This window comes from Pinus tabuliformis, chromosome 9 (genome assembly GCF_031772625.1).
Source record: "Pinus tabuliformis cultivar Carrire ecotype Pingquan chromosome 9, CPIR1, whole genome shotgun sequence".
NCBI classification, from domain to species: Eukaryota; Viridiplantae; Streptophyta; class Pinopsida; order Pinales; family Pinaceae; genus Pinus; species Pinus tabuliformis.
Genome location: NC_142307.1, coordinates 1,267,957,454 through 1,267,982,867, shown reverse-complemented (window position 1 = coordinate 1,267,982,867; position 25,414 = coordinate 1,267,957,454). Strand labels below are relative to the sequence as shown.

The 25,414-nt window shown below is 32.8% G+C and overlaps 1 pseudogene; it reads left to right on the top strand.

Annotated features, from left to right (window-relative positions):
• The first annotated feature begins 3,242 nt into the window (after nucleotides 1-3,242).
• On the top strand, nucleotides 3,243-4,130 carry LOC149153164 (TLC domain-containing protein At5g14285 pseudogene; annotated as a pseudogene).
• The last annotated feature ends 21,284 nt before the right edge of the window (nucleotides 4,131-25,414 follow it).

Below are 25,414 nucleotides of genomic sequence, written 5' to 3'. Positions count from 1 at the left end.
CATTAATCTCTCCTCCAAAGGGAGATTTTAATTTGAATTATTTCTACGATGGGATCCTATCATTTTCTTTTATGGTTTGACTTAGTAGCATCACCAATTTTTGTAGCTTCAACTACGACACATAATCCATTCACATTATTTGGACTTGGTTTATGGGCATTTACTACAACCGATTGTGGGTGATGATTTGGATTCTACTCTATACTACCTTTTCACATGTTGGTTAGTGTTGGAGAGGCATATTTTATTAGTCTCGCAACACCCTTTATTAATGAAAATGCTCCTATTGATCAAAAGATAACTTGGAATTTTGTATTTTATATGTGCATATCCATGAGATTCACCCTTTGTTATGTATATGGAGATGTGGTGGGAAGCGTTATGAGTTGGCATATAGTGTTTTGGGGGGAGGCATGTCTTAGGCTTCTATTTTCTATGTTTGGATTTGTTACTTGACCTATAAAGATTAAAATTCATATTAAATACCTTTAAAATATTGGTTGGAGTTTCCATTCACATAATCAATTAATGGATTTCCTCTTTCATATTACTATAAGGGTTGTTTGTTCAAGTTTTTTCATAGAAAATTTTATGATGTCTTCTCATGTTGCTCAACAAGTACACCTATGCATAACTCCCTTCCTGGGGGAATAAAAATACTAAAGGCATCGATGTCACAATCAATCTTGAAGATCAATTCAACTCCAACATAAAAAAATGATGATAACTTTCAAATAGAATTTTCTCATAAGTTTACTAGTTAAATTGCATTGTAAACAGGCACATTTTTAGTGGAATCCAACACCCTTATCAAGTTGGCGACATGGAGGATCAATGATTTTGATCTTCATCCTTATGAGCATTATGGAAAGTTTTTCATCTTCTCACATATATCTAAGACGGGGAGGGGGGAGAGGGTAATATTAGTGATTGGTAGTCATAATTTGAGTTTCAAAGTCCTATCAATTGAGCATAAATAAGCAAGCTTGAACCGCAGTTAAAACTAGAGCCTTGTGATAGAGTCAAAGTTGTAGCCAAAGCCACATTCAGAGCCATGAATGTGATTTGACTTTTGGTTTTCCTTAAATCACCATTATTAAGAACTTCCATTAAGTAGAAGCCATTAACTTTTAGTTAAATCAGGAAATGTTCCAGGAACTCTTGCTTTGGACCCAAGTTCCAAAGTTTGTGGTCATCTTCAAATCAACATTTCAGAGCATTTCCAATCAACAAAAGACATCGCTACCCAATTTACGATTCTAGGAACAACTAAGCCTTAGAGATGAGTTCCATATTTTATGGTCTTCCTTAAACCACCATTTAGTAGAAGACATCAACTTTTGCTAGCCATTTGGTTTTTTGTTGTCCCAAAACCACAAGATTTAGAGAGCTCATTTAGCAATTTGCAATTATCCACTTCAAGTTTTCAACTCTCTACTTGGACTCACATACACGCGTTTAGATTAAGGGGGGGGATTGTTGGAATCATAATCTGTTAGGGTTATGGTATTATTCAATTGAGAGAATATGAAGATTCACGTGAATAAGAATAGTCATTGGGAATTTAAGAAACTTCGTGGAAGATGAATCTAAAGGTCATAGACATTATATTTACATGTCTATCATTAAAAAAAAAATCCATACTTATCTCCATTTTTTGTGTGTATTATAAACTTCTTCCCATCTATCACCCCATAGTCATTGACTAATGGCTTAGAGGAGACCTTATTCTCTTTGCAACAATGTTCTAATTCACTTACCTAGGCTAATCCCTCTCAAAAACACCCATATTGTTCTCTGTAGAAGTACTTAACTAAATTCACAAATATCGATTTCTCCAAAAAGTCTAAGTTATTCATAGTTTTAGCTTCACGTAACTTAATCTATGAATATGATACATGCATAACCAACCATAAAGATGAATTACCACTAATTACAATTGAAATCTTCTCATACAAACACATAACTTATAAAACCTTTAATTAATTAGACTTTTAAAACAATCTTATTCCTAAAATTATCTTATATATACATTCAATAGATTAGATTTGAAATATTCACGAGATTACCCACCATTTCAAAATCCACTTAAAAAGGATAAATGATCTATTAAAAAAATGGTTAAATAAGGCTTAAAAATGACATAATTCAACGTGAACCCATAGCAAATTATTAGATTCCAAAACGTTAGCTACTATTCATACCAACCCTCCACTCACTTCTATTTATACCGACCTAACAACACTAGAAAACCATATTCGTTCATTAATATGACAAATATGACAACAAAGACATGTAAGGAGAAAACCACCCCCTATTTGTTAAAATATGGGCTACACATTCTTCAAGTTAGGTACTCTAATTATACTATATTAGTTTATTCACGCTTGAAGTTTAGCATCTTCACGAAAAGTTTAATGCGTCACCGGAATAAAATAAAATAAAGAAGAAACGGAACATTAACACGTCTTTGAAATGTGGTACGCATGGAGATGGTTTGTTTTTTTTGTTTTTAATCCTCGGAAATTTATTATACAATTTAGTAGTGAAATTAACAATCAGCATAATTATCATGGATTGTTATTTTTTAATATAGGTTAATTCATTATTATCATTCAAGGAAAATTAGGCCACTTGGAATTACTTACTGGTGGTCCATAAAGGGACAATTTTTCACTCATGCCAAATACTTCTTGATCATAGGCCATAACCTTACTTTATGTCCAAAAAAGATGAACTCTTATCAAGACAAAAACAATTTTAAAACATACTCTAAACCTATGTTTAAAATAAAAAATATATAAACAAAAAATGCAATAACATTAAAAAATTATCATTTTATAATTTGAAGTGTTAATATATTTTAATAAATTTATATACATTAAATATTTCTAAATTGTTAATAATATTTATATAGATTCATGTATTTAAAAACATATCTCAAATAATTATTATTTGAAAAATAAGTATTTCAACATAAAATATTGCGCCATCAAATTTATATAAAAAATTTAACAACATAAAATAAACTTTGCTTTTAAATTTATTTTTTATATAAAAAATTTAACAACATAGAATAAACTTTTCTTTTAAATTTACTTATTATGTCAGTCTGCCGCCACCCCCCGCATTTAATGATGTCTGACAAGAGTTCCATCGTTGTCTTGCCGCCATTCACACCTCAATTCGAATTTGGGAATTAACCGCGGGCTGCATTCGACCCGGCACTCCCCTGCAGCTCACCAGGTCACTAGAACAAGCAAAACCGGAAGGGCAAGAACAGGTTCGAGGCTGCGAGCTGTGGCATCTCATTCGTTCATGCAACCATCGTTTGCATTCTCTCTGCTCACGACATGCGCAGTAACCCATGGAAGCTTGATGCACCCAACACAGATTTAGAGAACAAAATCATGGAGTTCAGCACTACATATTTCGTTGTGGACTTGCTCCACTATTTGCTTGCCAACCCATCTGATCACCTCTTTATATTTCACCATATTGCAACTTCCTTCTACCTAGTAACTTGCAGGTACTATGCAGGCCATGGAGGGCTCTCGGCCATCTCTCTGATAGTTGCAGGGGAATCGACGACTCCATTACAGAATGTGTGGACTATTTCTCGTATGGCTAAAACGGAGTCTGCCTTGGCCAACATGATCTATAGTTCTGTTTCTCCATTTTTCACTATGTATTTTACCATGGTGAGGTGCATTGTTGGGCCTTGGTTGGCATGGAAGTTGGCCTCCTTCTACTTAGCTGGTAAGGCAGATGCCGTTATTCCTTACTGGATGGCTAGTTCATGGATGGTTACTGTTATTCTGGCTCTTTTCGGGAGCACCATCTGGGTTTACAAGCTCTGGACAGGTTTGATCTGTTTCTATGCAAAGAGAGGGACTCCGAAGGGCAAGCTTGGAGCCCAGAAAGAAGAGTAAGCATAGTGGAGCTTGATCCAATTGTTATAACTGCAATGCTTTTAGTTGAATTAACCAATTTTCCTGTATTTTTCTTTGTGTAGGTGTAGTATTTTAACCGTTCAAATTGATAATAATAGTTTGCTTCCAGGCCCATTTGTAAAGTATTGTACTTCAGTCAACAAACTCTAGAAACAAAAGCCATGGTGCTATTCAGTAGCAATTTTCAGGATTTTGGTGTTGTGTATTTTTTAAATTCTTGCGCAATCCTCAGAATTGGGGCAATTTTTTTCATTATCTTTAAAAGCCTGATAGGAAGATTACTAAAAGGGATGCAAAAACCATCATTACATCGAATTAACATCCCCAGGTTTCCCCACTATCGACGTATGCCAGGGCAAGTGCACCAGATCTAGATTGTACATTAGCTTTACACAAAATTTCTTAAAGCAATCAGATGATATGAAAATTGAATGGCTATATAATTGGAAATTGAAAATCCACCAATTATAGGTACCCTTTGTCTGGACAGATCTTCAAACATTTTGGAAACATTTTGGTACAGAGGAGGTGAGAAGTTCTTTAAGCACTCATAGAGTTGCACACAAAGTGGGGGAGTTGGAGTGAGTAGAATATTGGTCCTACAGCCAATCAAGCAATATGTTAGAACTGAGCATGGGGCTCTCCTCCACTGTGGCACAGATCATCTCTTACGCTACTGAAAATTACCCTGATTACCTGCCATACATTCCAGATAGATTTATAGCAGTACCAAGGATCCTTGAAAAGGACAACCCATCAATAAAGTTATAATGTAAAAATACCCATAAAATGGTCTCCAAAGATGTGATTTTAGTCCAAGGCATGATTCAAGAATCATAGAGCTACATAATATCAAGGATATATTTCTCCACCTAGTAAGAAAACGCCCTAACTTACCTACAAAATCTACATAAAGAAAATCCCAATCTGTTATGAGTTTAGACAAATATCTTAAAATCTTGACCCCTTCCCATATACATTCTTGAATTAGTATTACATCAGGCTTATGAAGATCCACTAGACTCTTTAGGGAATATGTTTTTATGGGTTTTCCAAAACTTGAACATTTAAAGACATAAAAACCATGGAATACCATCCATATGTCCATGGCTTGCTCTCAAGGCCCCTTAAAGAGTCTTTTGCTTCCATTGTTGAAATTCATTTTTAGATCTACTTTGTGTTATGGAGATAGGATACTTCATCCCCCTCTAAAACACCAAGCCCTCCTTATATTCTTCAATGTTGAGACATTATTTAATCCCTACTTTTGACATGTCTAGGGTATCTTCTTTAGAACTTAAATGATAAAGAGTTTTGAAATAACCAAAGATGTGGAAGTATGAGTGTTGATGGACTCATCTCATTTTCCTTACTATCCACCAATATTTCGAACACCACATCTATGACAACCCCCCATCCTAAATCCTTTAATCTATGTGTATATTGGGATGGAACCCCCTACACTTAGATTCACTCTTTTATACTCAAATGTTGGGTTGACTTTGTAAACCACCAAGTTTGGCCAAATCTTGGTATCTAACAATTGATAATGCATTTCAAAGAATACCAAGTTTTCAATGTGAAAAGGATACTTATCCAACAAAAGAAAATAACTCAAAAGAAAATTGCAACATTGACTTGTGCACCCTTGGACCAATGACCTTCTGCATAATAGCATGGGAGTTTGCGAGATTTAATGCATATTTTGATTCAACCACTGGTTCTAGTGATATTAACCTAATGCATCCAGACTACCATGCCCTAATTAGAGACTCCTTTGGAATTAAAATCTCTCACTAAATTTCCCATCCACTAACCCCACTTCATTAAATGACCTTCCCTTCACCAAAGATGGTTCCTCGCTAGATTTTTTGACCCAAAAATTATTTAGAAAAATTAAGGGTGCAAACATTAGCTAAATATCCATATACATGACATCTTGTAGATGTAAACAAGATACCCACATAGTTTTAATATGAATAGTGTTATAGGTCTCCTTGGTCAAGTGCAATTTTCTTTACAAGACCCTATATGAGGTCCATTGTCACCAAAGTATGGGAAATAGTACAAAAATTGGAAATTTGAAAACCACTATTTGTTTCCAAAAAGAACCAAGGATATTGACTATTTATTGAAACACATTCATAAACCAGAGTTCTAGTAACAAGCTGAGAATCTTACCAAGATTGGTTGTAAATGTGTTTTCTCTAGTCTCACACCAAAAAAGGGACTCCACTTCTTCAATGAAAGTAGTGAGTGGCCTTGTAACCAATGACATGCCAAAAAAATTAAAGAATTTACCTCAAATTGAAAGGTTAAGGTTAATAACCCTTTCACCAACATATGGAAAACTATGAGGTAACTTAATATTGACATCCATTTTCCTTCGATTTGTGCTTGAGTGATTGATCCAGCAAATGACAACCATAAAAATGCCCAGTCAATTCTTGGTTTTATAATTCCATGACTTTATGAATTTTAATGTCTTCTTCAAATATAAAATAATCTATTGTGTCTTCTATTTTACACATCTTCTACCTTTTTTAATGAAGACACCTACAACCTAACTCACTTCCTTCCATATATCACCCCACGATTGTGGAATAATGGCTGAGAGGAGACATTTCCCGCATGGAAAGAATGTTCTAACTCACCTATCCAAGATAAACTCTTTCAAAAACTCCCCTATTATTCTTTTTAAATGTAGTTAATTGAGTTTACAAATATCGATTCCAATGATGTCTAAATTATTGATAGCTTTTGCTTCACCTAGCTCAATCAGGGAAGATGTTACATGAATAACCAGGCTCAAAGATGAGTTACCACCAATCCTAATTGAATTATTACTATACAACATAATTATCTAAAACTTGATTAGGCCTTACTTGATTTGACATCTAAGACAAATTTATTCATAAAATATATACTATACCTATCATGCATACATTTGGCAAATTAGGTGTAATAACTTAATGTTTTGTTTATAAAATCCTCATTCCCATCATCACTTACAACTTCAAATCCCCTTGGAGAAAGAGGGGAAATGGTCCCTTGAAGAAAATTGATAACCTTATAGTGGGTCTTAAAAAATTGCTTAATTAATCCTTTGATCTCATAATTTCCATATTATTGGATCCATTAACCCCATCTTATATTCACATCACTATAGTGTAAAAGTTTCACATTGTTCCTTTTTGTCCTATTAGGAATATATTTCCCCACTATTTTTGTCCAAACTTAGAAAAAAATTATTAAAATTACGTATTTGAATTATTAAATATATAGATTATATATTTTAAAATACATTTACAGTATTAACAATTAACAATTTCAACAAAAATTATATTCTTAAATTCTCTCTCTCTCTCTCTCTCTCTCAAAAAAAAAAAAAAAAAAAAAAATGATTAAAATTACGTATTTGAATTATTAAATATATAGATTATATATTTTAAAATACATTTACAATATTAAGAGTTAACAATTTCAACAAAAAATATACTCTCTCTCTCTTTCTCTCTCTTATATATATCCCTTATGGAGGTGTTATTAATAAGATGATGGGTTGTAGGACGTTGTGCTCTCTCTCTCTCTCTCTCTCTCTCTCTCTCTCTCTATATATATATATATATATATATATATATATATATAGATATATATAGATATATATATATATCCCCTATGGAGGTGTTATTAATAAGATGATGGGTTGTAGGACGTTGTGCCCTCCTCCTCCCAAGTGTGCCACTTCATTTAAGATTCGCAAGTTGACATGCGGTGTTATAGGTGGTATCATCTTCTTTAAATGAAATTTACTCAATTGGTCTTGGAGTCTGAAGAGGCAAGTGCAAGTGGAGGTGAGGGCAAGCCCTCCTCCTCCCATTGTTGGTTTTCGGTTGCTTTGATGGTTTGTGGTCTCTCTTGGAACAAAGAAAAACTATTATAGTGTAGCTTTAGTGTTGCTTCTTGTTTTCATAGGTGTGGCCTCAGTATTTTTACTACTCTGGTGTGAAAATTATTTCCTTTTTCTTTTATAATTTTCCAGTCTTGGGTCTTATGTCAATGGTTCAATTAGTTTTCTTTACATTTGTGTTTGTTTGTTTCATTGCACCTAATTCTCTTTCCCATGGGAGAGTTTAATGATAATTGGGAATCTCTAAGTTCAAATTATTTTTAGGTCCTGAATTATAAATTGTCTCGCAAGAGAAAGATTCTCTTGTACCTCTTTTTCTCACCGGTGGAACTACACTATTAGTGCTTTCTTTATGCATCTTTGTGTCTCACCAATTCCTAGGTAAGTCTCACCATCTTTTAGGGAAATGTAGAGTCTTGTGTGTCATGGTTTTAGGCTGCAAGAATTTGATAATTTGGTGTATTTGGGACCCCTTGTTTGGTGAGTGAGTGATGATTTAGTGGTATTTAGTTATTTTTGAAGAGATGTTGGGCCTACTCCTTCTTATTTTTTTTTCTAGGTCATGGTTCTTTTAGAAGTTGTCCCAAATGTTTTTTCTTAGTAGTGATAATGCCTCCTAGGCAAAGAATGTGTAGTAGGCGAGGCGGTGGAGGAAAATCTAATTTGGTGAGGAAGAGGGTTCACCCTTTTACATAAGATTCAATGGTTACTCTTTTTAATGTAGTGCCTCCAAAGGTGAGGAAATAAATTCATGTATTGGAAAGTCAAGATGGAGTGTACTGTCCATATCATTTAGATTCTAAGGTGATTGGCGATGAAGCTAAATGTATTCCCTATCCTGGTAAATCTTGGAGCAAGAATATACATTTCTTGTATTCTCTTTCTTTGCATCACCAAATGTAAACCCTAATGTAGTTGGTCTTCAAATATAAGCAAGTGGATTATTATAATGTATTATGTTCTCTGGAGGACATTAAAAGCATGCTCCTCAATAAAAGGTTTTGCTTGGACAAAATGGATTCTCATTTGTCTCATGTAAAGCTCTTTCTTGTGAGGGATTTTTCCTCAAGTTACCTTATAGATCGTTCGGGTTCTATTGCTTAGGCATCGACTACAATCTCCTCTTCAGACCATGATTAGTGTTGCTAGGTTAGCATGATTTTTTGCAGTTAATTTGGGTCGGTCAAGATGGTTTTAATTTATGGCTCTATGTGCTTATGGATAACTCTATGTTTTATAGAAGGACCTTTGTTCTTGTTGTCTCTCTGGGTTCTGAATTGGGCCTTTTGATATGGATTTGTATTAGCTGGTATTTTGCAAGGCTCTATGAATTTAAGGATGAATATGTGTTTGATAGATGGTTCTTTGTTTATGTTGGTTACTATGGACTTACAAGGATAGGATATGTACGGTGGTGGATATGTGCATACAATTGGGAATTTCTATTTTTGGTTCCCATCATAAAGTTCATTGTTCTAGTTTCTAATTGGGTATTACACCTGGATTATGATAATATATGCTCTTTGAAGAGTGTTATGCTTTGGTTTGAAGGCATTTGGTTTTTCTCTAGGTTTATGTCCTTGGTATTGTATTGGAATTATGATGATATATGCTCATGTAGGAGTGTTTTTTCTTTGGTTGGAAGACATTGGGTCTAGTTTGGAATTGTTGGAAGAGTGTTTTGCTTTATCTCATTGTTGTTGGGTTTTGTCTGGATCTTAGTCTATGGTGGTTTACGTTGCTGGAGGTGCACTTGCTTTGGTGTGATGAAGCTAGGTCTTTTCTCGGTTTATTATGTTGCAATTAACTCTTGTCAAGGGGAGATGTGTACTATGGATTAAAGTTTAGTGACTAGGAAAATGTTGTATTTTGCGGCATTATTTCATAAAGTTCTTATTGCATCTATTATGGTAATAGATAGTAATTACAAATATGTTATTATGGCCTAATGTATTGGACTAAGCATTATTCACTGCGAATCTATTTCTCTTGTGTTTATGTGATATTTCAGTCTTCTAGCATGTTTTGTTGGTTTGGATTTGTAAAGAAAGCTATGTAACACTGTTTTGTTTATGAAATAAAAAGTGTTAAAAAAAACAAAAAACATATAAAATAATTAAATTTCACGTGATTCACACTAACCATATACTAACATATCCATTTATTCATCGGAGGAAAAAGCCACTCCTGATGTGTTAAAGTATAGCCCACATAGCCTTCAAATTAGGTACCCATTTTGAATGGGGAATCTCGATCATGGGAAATTATTTGTAGACTTTGAAAATCTTGCCCACACACTTAACTTGGAATCTATAATCATGTGAGTCTCATTATATTATATTAGTTACTCAATTCATCATGTTCAAGCATCTTAAAGGAAAGTTTTGTACCATGAGTTTAATAAAGTACTTTTGTGAAACAATTTGATTGCATCATCAAAATAAAGTTAATAAATAAAAAGGGACCATTAAAAGATCTTTGAAAGCTACATAGTAGCTAGTACCTGTCAATTAGTTTAAATATAGCTAAATTGAAGAAAAAAATAATAAAATGCTAAATTTACATATATCCCATTTTGCAACAACAAAACAATTGCATTTAGGGAAAAAAAAATTAATAACCTTCAATGCATTTATTATTGATTATCTTTGTTATTTTATGCTTACCTTGATGTTAGTAAATGAAATATTTCAATAAAGATTTTCTCAAGCATCCTACTTGCTCATCCTACTCACTCAATGCATTTCATATTGATAAATATCATTCAATGGATAAATGAGAGAGGTTACTGGTCAATGTTATTTGTGGTTGAATAGATGCAGAGGTAGAGAAAACACTCATCATAAATTGAAATAAATGGAAGAAGGAAGGAAATGAAAATACATCATCCACATACTATTTATATCCAACATTGCCCAAGGATTGAAGGTAGAATATTTTTTTTTAAGTCACACCATATAAATATAGTGATATTTAGTACTTAACAAAATTATACATCAAGAGTAATGTTCACTTGTGTTTTGTTTAATGTTTAGATTGATGAAGGTGATGTACAATCAAATGTATGAAATTTAACAAAGCTCCTTCAAGAACTTGATTCGACCCAAACATTTCAATTTGGGTACCTGTCACTACTTCACCCTCTTTGGAAAAACACTTGGGAATATCAGCACACTTGAAACATTAAACTTTTCTAGGTGTAATAAAATAGGAAATATTGCTTCTCAACTTACACATCAACAATTCCTAGAGGAACTAATTTTGAATTTTGTAGAGTTCAAAGAATTGTCAACTACCATTGGAAACCTCCACAAATTTGGAAATTCTATCTCTATATGTTCCTTTGTTGGAATCCCACCTGCATTCACTTGGTAACCTAACAAACTTAAGGAATTTTGTTACTCTCCTCGAGGAAATTAAAATATCTTTCCAACTCGATTAGCGAGTTGAAACAATTTGACATGCTTGTCAATAACTTCTCGATTCATGAATTTCCATTTTCCATTGTGGAAAAGGTTCAAGGAGACCACAAATTGGTTGACTCTTCTATTGACAACTGCACGCCTAGGCTCATTGACTTAGGCTTATCGAAGACTAAAATAACATAAATACTAAAATAACTTAAATATCATTTGGTGAAGGTGTTTTCCCACTTCTTTAATGTCTCAATCTTAGTTATTGTCATGATCTAATGGAGGCTTCATCATTGCCTAATTAGAAAATGAACTAATACCATTATTGCTTCTACCAACATAGCCAATTTAGCTACTACATAAAGCATGCCACAACTTTGAAATAATAGATTTATGGGGTAAAACTGAATTGAGTATGTCTAGTGGAAAATTCTTCTTCCCTATAGTATGGAGGAATTTTGCATAACAACATAGCTTAATTAACTGATGGAAACCTTCAACCACACGTTTGTGTTTTTCCAAGAATGGTAGAACAAACATATGAAGGAAGTCACCCACTTTCTAGTTAAAAAAAATTCCATGAATTCATAAGGAATTTCACCTAAAATCATATGTTAACTGATTGACAGAAGCTTTAAACCATAATTTTGTTTTCCTAAGAATTATGAATTAGAGAAATTTTGAGGTCTAAAATGGGTCTCCTAAGGAATATTTTAAAATAATAGTTGAAATAATAAAATAAGATTAGATTACCCCATCAAGTTTTAGAGGAAAACAAGAAAAACTACTTTTTCAACTTGTATTTTCAACTTATCTCCCTATGATTTTACTCAAATTTTGAGCGGGAGCATTCGTTGGTTGCGGAATTTAATTTTTCATCCAAGGAGTACCCATGTTTCATACTTTAGATGGACCCTACTACATGAAAAATGTGAAATACATGGAAAAACACAATTGCAATCATGTTGTTTCATGTATTTCACATTTTCCTTGTAGTAGGGTCCATCGAAATTATGAAACATGGGTACTCCTTTGATGAAAAAGTAAATTCCACATCCAACAAGTGCTCCTGCCCAAAATTTGAGTTAAATCGTAGGGCGATAAGTTGAAAGTACTAGTTGAAAACATATTTTTTATTTTTTTATTTTTTTACCTTTTTACTCCAAAAATGGTGTATCATCTCCCATGGTTGACATCATCATATTGAATCCTATTGATTCTTATAAAGTTGATTTTTGTTGTACAAATTTTTTTTTATGCCCATTTTTTACCTCGAAATTTCTCTAATGAAATCTCTATTAAGAATTCAAAATTATTGATCTATTTTAAGATAAACTTAAAATGTTGAAATTTACTTAAAAGCAAGAATGAAGGATTTAGAACAAACTTATTCCAATGGAGTAAATAAAGTGATGTTGTCGAATCCATTAAAAATAAACTCCAATTTCAATCACAAATAGCGTGTGTAGTACTACCATAGAATAATAGATAGTACAAAAACTTGACATCATAGGCTAGGAGAAGGCCCGTTAGCGGTGGCGATGAGATTGTAGGCCAAAACATTGCCATGCATGATAGTTTGAACAAAGGGCTAGCAGAGGATACTTTGTGCATCATTGTTCTTGGGATAAACTCATTAATGACTCTAGCAATAGATAGGCGTGTGAAATGGTAGCATTTCAAAATGGAATCTCGCACCTAACCATAGTCAACAATGTATAGGGAGACAATTATACAGATGGTAGAAAACTAAACTATCGTAGACATCATTCAGTAAATCCTCAAGGTAGTTGTTGTAACTTATTCTCACACCCCAAAAGTTACAAAATTTTTGAGTTTTAGCCAGTCTGCCTCTTAGCTTAATCCTCATGCTTATTTAAACTAGTTGTCGGGCTGATTTTGAGTAATTTTTATATTTTATATACTTAGTTTTACAAAAACATATATTTTTTTTAAATTACTTTTATTTAAAATAATATTGGGTTTATCACCCAATCTCCAAGTTCAATTAAGGATCGAAGCCGACCAACAATTATGCAAGCCGACGCTCCATTGGATATGACAAGTCACAAGCCATGCAAGTCAAAGTTCAAACATAAGTGTCAAGTCATAAGCCACACAACAATTATGCAAGCCGACGCTCCATTGGATACGACAAGTCACAAGCCATGCAAGTCAAAGTTCAAACATAAGTGTCAAGTCATAAGCCACACTTATGGCAGCAGACATCAAAGCACGAGAGGAGCCCATAAGGGCACAGATTTCTTTCAACTACACCTTGAAAAGTATTGAGTCAAATGGTGTATATAAACACCATTTATATTCTTCGCTTGGTGCATATGGGATAAAGTCCCATGGAGAGCTAAACTCCAAGTCAAAGACCAATGCAATAAGCACCAAACTAAGGCAGAACCTAGCCCACCAAACATCACCATTACGCAACATTTGACACTGAGAGGAACCCACAAGGAGTTGAGAGGAGGTACACATGTTGAAATGTGTTGTGGCTGGTCAATCATATAAAATGGGTCTAATTCTTTGATACATATGGGATAAAATCCAACAAATAGTCCAAAAATTCATGGAAATCAAATACAATGCTCATCCTAAGTCTCAAAGCCAGCTCAATGCTTAGTTAAAATCCTGATAGTTTTCAACGGTGAGTAATGCATCCAAGGTAAATCATTGGTCATCAATCATTCTGGGGCCATAGGTGTTTTTGAAGTTTAATTTGAGGAGGGTGTCTGTAATTGTGGTTTTTGCAAAAGGCCAATTTGGTTACGTGGCGCTCTATGGAATATTGTGGGACCCCTCCCCAGTAAAAAACCGCTTACATCTATCTACCCCTCGCAATCCAATTTTAATTTCAATGACAGCGCACGATTTGAAATTCTTTGTAATATGGAAGTACCAACATATTTTCCAAAAGGAGATTTCATTATTATAGATTGTAAGGTTTAGAGATCTCATTTCTAGCTGTGCTGAGGAGGGAGTGAGGATTCTCGGTGAAGGAAAATTTTTCGTATTATATAGGTTCCCTAGAAATTATACAAACCAATTATACATGTCTTTAAAGATTCTTCTGGGTGTCGTTCTAGCTATTCCCCCATTCAACTCTCCTATAAATATTGTTATGTCTAAGATTGCTCCTACCCTTATTATTGGGAATTTGATTATGCTGAAGTCGTCAACTCAGAGAATAGTAGAAACCTTGCACATGATACTCTACATCCATTTGGATGGATTCCAAAAGCACCTTATCAATTGTGTCACAGAAAAGAGATCCAAAAGCATAATATAATTACCACTTTTGTATTAAAACATGTCAATATATTCAAGGAAAGAATGGTGACCTTTCAAGTACAAATTTTCTATGATTTGAGTAATGAATTCTATTCACCACCATTGTGAGACACTTAAAATTGATTTGGGTAGATTGTTTCATTTTCAAGTGTTGATGAGAAGGACCAAAATGATTAATATAGTTGGTGTTGTTTATTCTTCAGAAAGGGACTATTAAAAATTTTAAATAGTAATGTACAAACAGTGAATTTCGAGTGCAATTTTTGGGTAATTGAAGATCAATTTCAAAAATCTAGAACGCGGGTTTTGTGCAAAATGGCACCAATTAGGTTCTACACATGAATTTCTGGCAAATTTTGAGTGGTTTGGGATATTTCCTCAGATATTTGAAGGGTGTATGTTCAGATTTTGGCATGGCCGATTTTCTGCAAAATGCCTCTAAAAAAAATAGTTAATTTTTCTACTGGTTGCGTATGGAAGGATGGACTATGTTCCTGTTTGGACTATTGGTGATGCCATTGTTAGTAAGAACATGTTTTCAAATATATCAATGACAGGGTATGGATTCTGGTATATTGAGTGTACTCTCAACATAAAATATTCTAGTATAATCCAAGTTATGTAGTACAATATTCCTATTGTCATAAGAAATGTTTTCGATCTTTCATCTCCTAGGACAAATATATGTCTTCCTTATATTATAGAGGCTAAGGAATTTGAGCCAGGTTAAGACTCTGATTCGAATGTAAAAGATTTTGCAACCATCGACAATGAAAAACTTGTAAATGTTGAAGGAATTGGAATAATGAATACAATTTTTGGTTCAGTCAAAGATGTTGATGCCAAGGTTATTATGATATCACAAGTCGAGGTCGTTTCTGACTGCAACATTGTTGGCACTTGTTGGACAATGAATGTAAAGCACACCTAGAGTTTGTGCTACTTTATTTAATGAGATAGCAAAGACCAATATAAATGTTTAGAATATTTCTCAGGGTGCTATGAGTACAATATTACAGTGGTTGTGAAACAAGAAGACTCAACAAGCCTACTTAAGAGATCACAGCTTGCAGGCACATGAAAAGCTCAAAATCTTGTTGAAGAATTAGAAGTTGAATCTGAACTATTTAAGAGACTTGTGGAGAATGGATTTGAGGATATAATATGAGATTTAAGAAAGTTAGTATTTCTTCCAAACAACTTGTGGTGCAATTTGAAACTTGTAGACAACAATCATTTTATTAGTGAAGTGAGATGGCTTTTGAACTCCAATAATGTAGTAACATCAAATTGTGAAGTTTTAATAGATGGCCAGCTAAATAAATGTATTGTCTGTTTTGAACAATAATACAACAGAAGCTCTTTAATCTACAAGTTTGAAAATTCGAGATAATTGTTAACCTCTTGTGAAAACTCTGGTCAAACTCCTTTAACTTGAAATTGGCAAAGGCACACTCTTCACCATCTCTTGGAGTAGTATTCTATTTTTCTACTAATCATCATAAGAAGATTCTTATTTTCAAATCTAATACAATGCATAATAATAGGTTATATGAAAAATTTGAAGGTAGGAAACTATGCTCTCTTTAGAAAAATTGGAAGCAAATAAAATTCAAAGAAAAAAGTGTTGGCTAGTAAAGGTAGCAAAGTATGCCCATTCTAAAGGGCGGTTGGCAATTTTTGGGAGACAATTATGAAGCAACCCCAAATTTCTAGACATGAAAATCAACATCTTGGAGATAGAGGATCACATTCCAAATCCCAGAAGAGAACCCAATAGTCAAGGGATCACATCATATTTAAAGGCAGCATTCTGGGAATCTAAATTAGCAGTCAAAGGATTATATCCAGAATTAGCAGCAGATGATTTTCCAGTGGTTGCAAATTTCTTGCAATTTTTCAAAGATTATTTTTATTTCTAGTATATTGTTCATATTTGTTTTTGCAAAAAGCTAGACACAAATAGCTTAATGTAATACTATATATATTATTTGATTTTGATTGTAAAGAGTTAGCTTTTGATGCCAAAACCCTGTCATTTCTGTAAATACTTTTATTACAGGAATTTTAATTAAAGTATTATGGCTTTAGTTTCATGACATAAATTGTTTCTCATGTATGTCTTTCTCTGTTATTTCATAAGTTGTTTCTGCTTATGTTCAAGGTAACATAGGAGTCAGGACAAGGCTAGGTTTGGGTATCAACCACCCTAACAACCCACTGCAAAGTTATCATCTACACAGAGATTAGCTAATTGAACATTCTTTTTAAATCATCTCCTCTACATCATTTAATTGTTGCCTTTTGTCATCTCTTGAATGTATATTGTTTGGCTGTAGAATTCTTCTGCGTGCATCTACTATATTTGATTGATTAAATATTAAGTATGAATACTTAATTATCTGATTTCTCTTCTATTCCTCCACTAAACTCTGTATGCTATGTCTTTCTATCGGAACTAGGCGTTGGCAGTTTGATTAAGTTTCATCAAGAGAGGGCTTTATTTATGAGCAGAGATTGGATAATCATCAAGAACCACCTACAACAAATAATAGACCTCGTCATTGTGCTTCAAAGGCGATTCTTCAGTGACAGTGAACAATGTTAAAAAAAGGCTCGTAACACTTAAGGGAGCCCCCTATGGTTTGAGTGTCGGCTTGAACCTAAAGTTTGGTCGAATTGGTTTCTCAGCGAAGTTTCGCAAGCAAGAACTGCCTTCGAGAAACAGATACAACAATATTTATTCAGATGGCATTTTGTTTTGCAAACAACAATGATGCCATATCCATTGTTGTGTCAAATACACCATTTTTTTCCTAAAAGGTGAAGAACATCGAGTAGAAATTGTTTCATTGATTTCTCAATGACACTTGGAACGAGGATGGGAGAACAAGCCACCTAGCTCTTTAACGCAACAATTAGAGTCAATCATGGGTTTCACAGTGATGGAAGTAATGGAGGTCATTAAATGTATCGCGAGATCCTTGGTTCCAAAAACGAAGGCTTCTTGAGATGAAGGACAAGCATAGATTCCCTCTGCCACCATGGAGAAATCAGGTAAAGGTGCACCTCATATTTGATCTTGTCGGCCACGTGCATGCACTTCCCACCGTCATCTTGATTTACCATGGGCTTACCCTTGTCATTTTGCAATCCAGTTGGTTTGTAGTGGATGGAATTAGATGCTTCTAGACCACCACGTCACGTCCTTTCTTGGATCAATGACATCCCATTTCTCATGAATTGTGAGTATGTTTAGCCAAGAACATTATGCTCGCTTATTCAAACTCATAACTATCATATGTGAAAACATATTTACTCCATGATTATTAATCAGTATAGAATAAATAAATAAATTTAAATATTAAATAAAAATTTACAAAATTTAATCCATAATTTTAAATTATGAAAAAGCTTAATTTTTTTTTATAAAAACAAATAACACCCGATGAAAAAAAAAAATGAACACATAATACCATTCCTACTACACATTAAGAAATCTAAAATAATCATTAAACAAAAAGAATTATGATTAAAATATTCACATGGAAACAATAATAATTATATATATATAACACTTAAAATCCACCTCTAAATTTACCTAACACCATCCCAAATTTATATTAAAAATATTCATCTACGGTATGTAAAGTTTACCTCTAAATATTTATATTAAAGGCGGTGTGAAGAATATTTTGTGGAAAGTATTCACATATTACTTTGTTATGTGAAAAAGGCCAACAGTGTTATATAATTCACATGGGAGGTGGTAAGTATTTGATTATTATTAAATTAAATTAATGCAGACGAGGGAACCATGACTACTGTTTTTCTTGTTTTTTCTCAACCGGAGTCCTCTCTGAACTGTAACATTAGCGTAATGGAGATCATGCGTCATTGATGCAGGGCATTTGTCTTTGATCTCACATTGAGAGAAGGATGAGCGGCTAGTTCCTGTCCGAAAACGCATGACTAATTTAAATTTATTGTTTTGAAATTTAATTAAATATGTTTTTATATTATAAATGTTAATTGGTAATTTCAGATATATGAAATTATTGAAACTCGAGACCCAGGCTCATAGTAGATTTCTCTAAGTTACAAAAAAAAAATATTAAACATATTCAATAGTGTTTATTTCTATTACTAAATAACTAAATGATTAGGTACACAGTGATTATTTATAATAAATTATATTAAAATATTTTCAAAAAATTATTAACTATAATATATAGTTAAGAGGAATAATTAATAATAACTTTTAAACATTTGAAGTAATAATAATATATAGGGTTTGTATTTCAAATAAATTCATAAAGGATGTTTTCGTAACAACTTTAACACTCAAAAGCCTAAACTTTCGGCCCGGAGTATGCCGTAAAACTGCTTCTGCTTGGCTAAGAGCTCGTCTTCCTCGGACGTAAGGAAACAGGTTAACGGCCCAAGACCCAGAGGCATCTGGCAGGAGTGAAAGCCTGCTCCCTTACGGACCACCAGCGGGTTATTACAGGTGGCGTGGTTTTCCTTGATAACAGTGATGAGTCAAACCGACATTCGCGGATAGCAGCCAGAGATGGTTGTCCTCACTGTTGGTTTGACACCTGAGTTTGATAGGTTTTGCCACCTTCGAAAAAAAAAAAAAAACCTAAACTTAATTTTTTATGAATGTGTCTTAGCCTTGGTAATCACATATTTGATATTTCTATATCCAATCATGAAATAACTCTTTTATAATCAAATTAATATATAGATGCATTTTATAAAAACAAAGATCTATTACCAAGGTACCAACAATAAATAAATAAAAACGTAAAAGCTCTCAAAATAAAATAGATTTTTTTTTTTTGAGTAAACAAACAAGGAAAGTAGTTTTCATGATTTTCATGGGACAACTAAAAACCCTTCAATTAGATTACTCTATTTCCATAAATTAGTGTTTTATATACTATACCAATAAGTCATGCATGTGAGCATTCCAAGTTGAGTCTCAACTTTTAAGCTTTAAATTTGATTGTTCGAAGTTTAGACTTAAATATGCCCAATGTAAAATAGTATGATAAAATTTAAGCTTAAATATACACAATATAGAATAGTATGATGTAAGTAGCAAGAAAATTGTCAAAACCCCACTATTAATGAATCACACTTATCTTAAAGTCTCAACACGACTAGAATATCTAAACTAATATTTATCCCTAACTTCTTTTTTTATTTTTATTTTATGGAATCCTTTTTTAATATATATATATATATAAAATTTCCATATATAAATAATATTATTTTAATTTATATATATATATATATATAAATAATATCTTTCTTAAAAATTATATCAAATATTTTAAAGATTTACATTTGCTGACTAGAAAGTATACCCAAATAACAGATGTAATAGATCTAAATTTGGAAGAATCGAATCTTAACTATTCACCTCACAAAAATCTTAACCCATACATTATAAATATCATTATTAAAATATAAATTTTAAAATAATCAATATTTTAACAAAAACCCAACAAACAAATTTAATCCTAATCGATGTGTAAACACTTCAGCTTGAGCATTATAAAGCAAAATGTATTTTAAAATTTGTCGTGCGGTTTCTGCCCTGCGGACATTTGGAACAACTATATTTGGAGCTTTATTGTTATAAACCCTTCAGCTTCAGCATTATAAAACAAATTGTATTTAAGATTTGTCGTGTCGCCCTTTTTATGCTTTACTAGGTGCTTTCCCCGAATTCGGGGAAACCGTCGTATGTGGGCGCAGAGAGGTCAACGTCTCTTTACGCCCCACTTAAATCATTTGGGATTTGGTTGGGCCCCATGCTAAATATTTAATTTGGGTATCAATAAAATATATTTTGATACAAATTAATATTATATATATTTAAAATATATTAATAATAAAAAATTATTTTAATTTGTTTTGGTGTTTTTATGCATATAGTAAGTAAAATATTTTAATGTTAACTATATATATTATACGTCATTTTAAAATAATATGTATTTATCAGAAAAAAAATTATAGTTAAAACATTTGTTTATTTTTATATATATTTCATTCAAAAATACATTTTAAACAATCAAAAATTACATATTATATTTTGTATTCTAAAAAACTTCAGATATGAAAAAAACTGATCTTTCTCTACTCATATTAGATCCATACTTAAAATTGAATACTATATTTAAATACCAAACTTGATATCTTCACCCAAGAGCATGCTTAAAAGTGATATTTGATTTAGACCATGTGATACTCAACCTCTGTTACACTTTTTCTTGTTCCTCTTTGCATGTGCTTCTGCCTCGTTGCATTTCTGACCTTTACTCTTCATTTAATAATGCCTGCCTTACTTTGACACCGACTATATATTCCCCATCTCGCTCCATCTCTCCGTTCGGGGTTGAGTGAGTGAGTGAGTGCTTTTTCTTTGGTTGGAAGTCATTGGGTCTAGTTTGGAATTGTTGGAAGAGTGCTTTTCTTTATCTCATTATTGTTGGGTTTTGTCTGGATCCTGGTCTGTGATGGTTTATGTTGCTGGAGGTGCAGTTTCTTTGGTGTGATGACGCTAGGTCTTTTCTTGGTTTATTATGTTGCAATCAACTCTTGCCAAGGGGAGATGTGCTCTATGGATTAATGTTTCGTGACTAGGAAAACACTATATTTTGTGGCATGATTTCATAAAGTTCTTATTGCGTCTATTATGGTAATAGCTAGTAATTACAGATACGTTATTATGGCATAATGTATTGGACTAAGCATTATTCTTTGTGAATCTATTTCTCTTGTGTTTATGTGATATTTCAGCCTTCTAGCATGTTTTTTTGGTTGGGATCTGTAAAAAAAGTTATGTAACCCTGTTTTGTTTATGAAATACAAAGTGTTTAAAAAAAAAAAAAAACATATAAAATAATTAAATTTCACCTGATTCACACTAACCATATATTAACATATCCATCTATTCATTAGAGAAAAAAACCACTCATGATGTGTTAAAGTATAGCCCAAATAGTCTTCAAATTAGGTACCCATTATGAATGGGGAATCTCGATCATGCAAAATTATTTGTAGACTTTGAACATCTCGCCCACACACTTAACTTGGAATATATAATCATGTGAGTCTCACTATATTATATTAGTTAAACAACTCATCAAGTTCAAGCATCTTGAAGGAAAGTTTTGTACTATGAGTTTAATAAAGAACTTTTGTGAAATAATTTGATTGCATCATCAAAATAAAGTTAATAAAGAAAAAGGGACCATTAAAAGATCTTTGAAATGTGGAAAACAAGTGCTACATAGTAGCTAGTACGTGTCAATTTGTTTAAATATAGCTAAATTGAAGAAAAAAATAATAAAATGCTAAATATACATATATCCCATTTTGCAACAACAAAACAATTTCATTTAGGGAAAAAAAATAATAACCTTTGATGCATATGTTATTTATTATCTTTGTTATTTTATGCTTACTTGATGTTAGTAAATGAAATATTTCAATAAAGATTTTCTCAAGCAGGATGCTCATCCTACTTGCTCAATGCATTTCATATTGATAGATATCATTTAATGGATAAATGAGAGAGGTTACTCGCCAATGTTATTTGTGGTTGCATATTGATAGATATCATTTAATGGATAAATGAGAGAGGTTACTCGCCAATGTTATTTGTGGTTGCATAGATGTAGAGGTAGAGAAAACACTCATCATAAATTGAAATAAATGGACAAAGGAAGGAAATGAAAATACATCATCCACATACTATTTATAGCCAACATTGTCGTGGGATTGAAGGTACAATATTTTTTTTAAGTCACGCCATATAAATATGTGCACTGTGAATAATAAAAATAGTGATATTTAGTACTTAACAAAATTATATATCAAGAGTAACGTTCACTTATGTTTTGTTTAATGTTTAGACTAACGAAGGTGATGTACAATCGAATGTATGAAATTTAACAAAGCTCCTTCAAGAACTTGATTCAACCCAAACATTTTAATTTGGCTTCCTGCCGCTACTTCACCCTCTTTGGAAAAGCACTTGGGAATATCAGCATGCTTGAAAGATTAAAATTTTCTCAGTGTAATAAAATAGGCAATATTTCCTCTCAAGTTATACATCAACAATTCCTAGAAGAACTAATTTTGAATTTTGCAGAGTTTAAAGAATTGCCAACTACCATTGGAAACCTCCCCAAATTTGGAAATTCTATCTCTATATGTTCCTATGTTGGAATCCCACCTGTATTCACTTGGTAACCTAACAATATTAAAGAAATTGATACTCTTCTTGAGGAAATTGAAATATCTTGCCAACTCGATTGGCAAGTTGAAACAGTTTGACATGCTTGTCAATAACTTCTCGATTCACAAATTTCCATTTTCCAATGTGGAAAAGGTTCAAGGAGACCACAAAATGTTGGAATCTTCTATTGACAACTGCATGCCTAGGCTCATTGACTTAGACTCGTCGAAGACTAAAATAACTGAAATATCATTTGGTGAAGGTGTTTTCCCACTTCTTTAATGTCTCAATCTCAGTTATTGTGATGATCTAATGGAGGTTTCAGCATTGCCTAATTAGAAAATGAACAAATACTATTATTGCTTCTACCAGCATAGCCAATTTGGCTACTACATAAAGCATGCCACAACTTTGAAATGATAGATTTATGGGGTAAAACTGAATGGAGTTTCTCTGGTGGAAAATTCTTCTTCCCTATAATATGGAGGAATTTCGCATAAAATCATAGCTTAATTAACTAATGGAAACTTTCAACCACACGATTGTGTTTTTCCAAGAATGTCAGAGAAAACATATGAAGGAAGTCACCCACTCTCTAGTGAAAACATTTTACGTGAATTCTGAAGAAATTTCAACTAAAATCATGCATTAATTGATTGATGGAAACTTTAAACCACAATTTTGTTTTCCTAAGAATTCTAAATTAGAGAAATTTTGAGGTCTAAAATAATAGTTGAAATAATAAAATAAGATTAGATTACCTCATCAAGTTTTAGAGGAAAAAAAGAAAAAACTACTTTTTCAACTCGTATTTTCAACTTATCTCCCTATTATTTTGCTCAAATTTTGAGCGGGAGCATTTGTTGGATCAGGAATTTAATTTTTCATCCAAGTAGTAGCCATGTTTCACACTTTCGATGGACCCTACTACATGAAAAATGTGAAATACATGAAAAAACGCAATTGCAATCACGTTTTTTCATGTATTTCACATTTTTTGTGTAGTAGGGTCCATCAAAAGTATGAAACATGGGTACTCCTTGGATGAAAAATTAAATTCCGCATCCAACGAGTGCTCCCGCACGAAATTTGAGTAAAATCATAGGGAGATAAGTTGAAAGTACTAGTTGAAAAAGTTTTTTTTTGTTGCATTTTTACTCCAAAAATGGTGAATCATCCCCCCATGGTTGACATCATCATATTGATTCTTATAAAGTTAATTTTTGTTGTGATGCCAATTTTTTACCTCGAAATTTCTCTAATGAAAACTCTATTAAGAATTGAAAATTATTGATCTATTTTAAGATAAACTTAAAATGTTGAAATTTACTTTAAAACAAGAATGAAGGATTCAGAACAAAATTATTCCAATGGAGTAAATAAAGTGATTTCGTCAAATCCATTAAAAATAAACTCCAAGTTCAATCACAAATAGCGTGTGTAGTACTAACATAGAATAATAGATAGTATAGAAACTTGACAAGACAGGCTAGTAGAAGGCTCGTTGGCAGTGCCGATGAGATTGTAGGCCAAAACATTTCCATGCATGATAGTTTAAACAAAGGGCTAGCGTAGGATACTCTGTGCATCATTTTTCTTGGGATAAACTCATTAATGACTCTAGCAACATATAGATGTGTGAAATGGTAGCATTTCAAACTGAAAGCTCGCACCCAACCATAGTCGACAATGTATAAGGAGTCAGTTATACAGATGGTAGAAAACCAAACTATGGTAGACATCATTCAGTAAATCCTCAAGGTAGTTGTTGTAACTTATTCTCACACCTTGAAAGTTACAAAAATTTTGAATTTTAGCCAGTCTCCGTCTTGGCTTAATCCTCAGGCTTATTTAAACTAGTTTTCAGGCTGATTTTGAATAATTTTTATATTTTAAATACTTAATTTTACAAAAATATATAATTGTATTTTTTTAATTACTTTTATTAAAAATTAAAATTATTTAAAAAAGGAAAATATTGGTTTTATCACCCAATCTCCAAGTTCAAATAAGAATCGAAGCCAACCAACAATCATGCAAGCCAACGCTCCATTGAATACGACAAGTCACAAGCCATGCAAGTCAAAGGTCAAACACAAGTGCCAAGTCATAAGCCACGCTTATGGCAGCAGACATCAAAGCACGACAAGAGCCCATAAGGGCACGAATTTCTTTCAACTACACCTTGAAAAGTATTGAGTAAAATGGTGTATATTAACACCATTTATATTATTCACTTGGTGCATATGGGATGAAGTCTCATGGAGAGCCAAACTCCAAATAAAAGACCAATGCGATAAGCACCAAACTAAGGCAGAGCATAGTCCACTAAACATTGCCATTACCCAACATTTGACACTAATAGGAACCCATAGGGAGCTGAGAGGAGGTACACATGTTGAAATGTGTTGTGGCTAGTCGATCATATAAAATGGGTTATGTCTAATTCTTTGATACGTATGGGATAAAATCCAGCAAATAGTCCAACAATCCATACAAATAAAATACAACGCTCATCCTAAGTCTCAGAGCCATATCAACGCTCAATTACTATCCTTGTACTTTTCAATGGTGAGTA